The sequence below is a fragment of the Amblyomma americanum genome, chromosome 3 (assembly GCF_052857255.1).
Source record: "Amblyomma americanum isolate KBUSLIRL-KWMA chromosome 3, ASM5285725v1, whole genome shotgun sequence".
Lineage (NCBI taxonomy): Eukaryota > Metazoa > Arthropoda > Arachnida > Ixodida > Ixodidae > Amblyomma > Amblyomma americanum.
In genome coordinates, this window is record NC_135499.1 from 74395608 (window position 1) to 74399235 (window position 3628).

The following is a 3628-nucleotide window of genomic DNA, read 5'->3' on the forward strand; positions in this document are numbered from 1 at the left end:
ATGGGAGGGAGAAGGTGTGGGTATAATAGCCAGGGGGGTGTAGGCCAATGGCGTCAAGAATGTGACGGCCGGCTAGGGTGGAGGAGAGCCGATAGAGTTGGCCAGATCGATGGGCCTCGGTGAGCTCGGCGAGGGTGTTGTGTACGCCCACCTTAAGAAGGCGTTCATTCGACGTGTGCTGGGGGAGGTTGAGGGCCGTCTTGTACGCCTGACGGATGAGGCAGTTGACTTTGTTCTCCTCTACTCGGGAGAGGAAGAGACAGGGCAGGGAGTATACTGCCCGGCTAAGGACGAAAGCCTGGATCAGGCGGCGGAGGTCGTGTTCCCGCATGCCTCGGTGTTTGTTAGCGATTCGTCTGATGAGGCGAGCGGTTTGTTGAACCATAGCAGTGAGCTTGGTGATTGTGGCAGTGTTCTTGCCATTGTTCTGGAGAACCATCCCCAGGATGCGAACTTTGTCTACCTCTGATATGCGGGTGGCATCAATGGTGACATCGATGCCAGGTGGGGGAGTTTTGTCCAGTCTTCCCCGAGGGGGCGAAGGACCAGAAGTTCCGATTTTGTAGGAGAGCATGCAAGGCCGACCTGATGGGCATAGGAGGCACCCCCGCTTGTGTCTCTTCAATGGTGCGACATTACCCGTGGAGGTCCACAGGGTGATGTCGTCGGCATATAAGGAGTGCGAGAGGGCGGGAATGGCTTAAAGAGCCTTTGCCATGGGGATGAGAGTTATATTAAATAGAAGCGGGGAGAGTACCGATCCCTGAGGGGTACCTCGGCTACCGAGGGTGAAAACAGGGAAGGAGAGTGGGCCAAAATTTATTTCAGCTGTGCGGTGGCGGAGGAAGGCCGAGATGTACTGATGGGTACGAGTGCCGACGTGTAGGGACGACAGGGCGTCCAAGATGGCCGAATGGTGTACATTGTCGAATGCCTGTTTTAGATCCAGGGCCAGGACCGCGCACGTGCTCCTCGTGTTTCGGGGGTGGAGGACGTCTTCTGAGAGCTGAAGCATATCTTGGGTGGAGAGATGGGGATGGAAACCAACCATCGTTGGGGGAAGAGGCAGGGGCACGTGCATTTTCATAAGAAAGCGTCACAATTCCTGAGAAGCTCAACGTGTACACCTTGTGCACATGAAACTCCGTACCTCGTGGATCCGCGACACATGGGTGTTGTAGATTAGGGAAACAGCATCACTGCAGTGATAAACCTTGTAGCAAATGATTTTTCACACACAGGTAACTGTGAGCAGAGCGAACAAAGTCTTAACAGCAATGCACACAAGCGGCTGAGGCTGACAAAACATTTTAGCGCATAAGCTCAGGAAATTAAGGCAAGATATCTAGCGTTCCGCAAGCCGTGGAGACCTTTTCCGACGCCAGCCCATTCCACAGCCTTCGACTGAATGTCGGGGTCGTCGCTGGGCCTTAGCTTATCCCATGCTTCTTTTTAGGGATCAGGCAAGAGTTCAGCGGGAGGCTTACGGACTTCGCATGCCCAGATCATATGTTCGTTGTTATCTTTCTGAACACAAAAGCGGCATGACGTATTGGTGAGGCTGTGGATTGATTTATGGCTGCTCAGGGCGTCGGTCATATTTAAAAAACAGTCTTCCTGCACACACCAATGAATGCGGCTGCGTCACAACATTCTGATGAGGCCCGGTAGGCGATTGCCAGTGCAAACCAGGCCATGAAATGTGAAGTTAACAATTTACACCTATAGCGCTTCCTAAGATGGCTTATTGAATCCACAACTTTACAACTCCATACGATTTGTTTGTAGCAATATTTCTTTGCCTCTTTTGATCAAAATATTTCATTTCGCAATGAAACATTCTCTTCCCGTTACTAGGTTGATATTCGCAACATAAAAGCACAGAGAGACTTCGCAATAATTGTCACAAGTTAACGGAAGCGTAGTGGGATGTGCAAACTGCCGGTGCTGGCGAAGCCTTGCAGGCCACTTTCACTTTGTCCATAGTGTTCCTTGAAACTGGCGATAAGAAATCGCACTCTCCCAAATTGTTTCCTCCCACGTGGCCGCCACGGTATACACTCGATCCCTCGCCCGATCATTGAGCCCGACCAGGCAGATTGTTTTAGTTTGGCACGCTTTATGGGGGTTTGTCCCAAATCGAATCAGGCTATGAGGGACGCCGTAGTGAAGGGTTCCTGAACTGTCGGCCACCTGGGGTTCTTTAAGGAGCACTAATATCGCACAGTACACGAGTCTCTAGAATTTCGCCGCCATCGAAAATCTACCGCCGCGGCCGGGATCGAACCCGTGTCTTTCCGGTCAGCAGCCGAGAGCCATAACCACTCAGCCACCGCGGCGGCCGTATTGTTTTTCACGTCTCCATAGCGCTTAGGAGGATCGGGTCATGAAAGAACAATTTCCATTTGCGTGTGCCGAAGTGCATAACCACTGCAACAAAAAGCGCTAGCATCGTTAATGTGCCGCGGATAGGATACGTGGCTTCGAGAGAGAGAGATAATCTTATCACCTCTCGAGCTCCTGATTGAGTCGCTCTTTTAATGCAGCCGTTGTTCCTTCAATCCAGGGCGCGACTACAGCTGCCGGCTTGGCACGTTGATACAGGCATTGAAAGAGCCAGTTCGATAGCGCCGATCCCAAGTAATCCCGAGATCTCTAGAGATTAGTTTTTACACGGCGAAAACGCGACGTCGTCAATCAGAGAGCAGGGTGTCATACATGGAGCATGGGCTAAGCTTTATACTAAGCAGCAGACCACGCTGAGAGCCGGCAAGGTTCTCGATTCTGCACAGTTCTGCATGTGTAATCAACGCATTTTCTTTAAACCAGGTTTTAGTATCTTAGAGTGCTTACATCGTAGGAGTTACGTAGGTTTCTCGGCAGCTAAGTGCGTTCTGTAACGCCACTGCTGTGCCACTGGGGAGCGCTGGTCGCTGCAGTTTTTACGGCGGGTATAACTTGCAGGGTTATACTGCGACAGCCTGTTCATCCCAGGAGGTGCTTTTGTGTCTTAGCAGTGTTTTTCTACATGCTCCCCTCATACTCAGAAAAAAAAGGGGTGGCGGCAAAAGATCGGCCCATCAAACACTACCACGAAACCATAAATGCGAAAACTGAACTTAGCGACTCAACCTCTCCAGTGAGCCACAAACTCCTGTAAACCAGCTACGAATTCAAAACAGAGATAACTACACAGAAAGTTCTTTAGTGAAGAGAACTTTACTCTTACGCAGGCCACAACCATAAGGAAAGGAGAAAAGCGGCCCGCAAATGACTTTAGTGGCCCTTCCATCACAAGCTGCCACTACCAATATTGGAAGAGCAAAATAATTCACAAGCATTAACAGAAGTGGTAAAAAATCGATCGAAGAATGAAAAGTATCGCCTTGCTTTAGAACGCGCAAAGTTCTCTTGCGAGCAGCAGCCATGTGCGCAGGTTTCGTCTGCACAGTCTACAGACAAGCCTGCGCACCGAGACCTACTATGCAACCAAACAAACAAAGCTTTTCACTTACACCGGTTCTGTGCCGAAGCCAATGATCACAGCTCAAGGAAAAAACACCCATACATGTGGCTTCTTTCAACAATAAAACACGGCTCATAACCTGCTTAGCTCAGTTACGATGGG